This window comes from Triticum dicoccoides, chromosome 2A (assembly GCF_002162155.2).
Source record: "Triticum dicoccoides isolate Atlit2015 ecotype Zavitan chromosome 2A, WEW_v2.0, whole genome shotgun sequence".
Lineage (NCBI taxonomy): Eukaryota > Viridiplantae > Streptophyta > Magnoliopsida > Poales > Poaceae > Triticum > Triticum dicoccoides.
In genome coordinates, this window is record NC_041382.1 from 240335413 (window position 1) to 240336166 (window position 754).

Below are 754 nucleotides of genomic sequence, written 5' to 3' on the forward strand. Positions count from 1 at the left end.
CCGAGCCCAGGCCAGGCCCTCCCTGGCCCGCGCGCCCGCGCCTCCCCGCTTCGCCCGCTCGCCGCCCCACCAGCCGCCTCCGCCGCCGCCAGCCGCCAGCCGCCCCGAGCCATTGCTCCTCCTCGCTGGTGTCTCCTCCCCTTGCCGGCGCCGCCTCGAGCCTGTGGCCGGATCCGCCCCGCCGTGGCCCCCCGTCCAAGTCCGGCCGCCGTCACCCCGTCTCCGGCGAGAGCTCCGTTCGTCCTCGTTCTGCGTGCTTGATCCCGATCCAGATCTGAGCAACCCTAGGGTTGACTTTTTCCCTAGTTTCTAATATTTTTAGCATTCTTCATCATGCCATAACTTTGCATCTGTGGCTCCCTTTTGGGCGTGTAGCATATCAAGTTGTTTGTCTCGATGCGTACTTCATTTCATTCCATTGCACCATGTTCATTTGAGTTCATCTTGATGCCCTAAATGTTGTTGCAAGAGTGCTATGTAATGTTAGTTTCAGATTCTTATTAGATTATGGACATTTGTCATTTTTTCCATGTTTAATGTGTGCCTCCTATGATCTTGAGCCCTACATGTGTTTTGAAGTATGCCATGCCATCTTTACATGGGTGTATGCCATGTATTTTTGTGATCTTTGTGGTGACTAGCACAAGCATGCAAAGTAGCTCTCATGATGTTGCTGATTTCAGGGACTTAGAAATCTTCTAAGTCTTTTCCCTGATAATATTTTTATGTCATGTATTCATGTTGCTACAGAGTG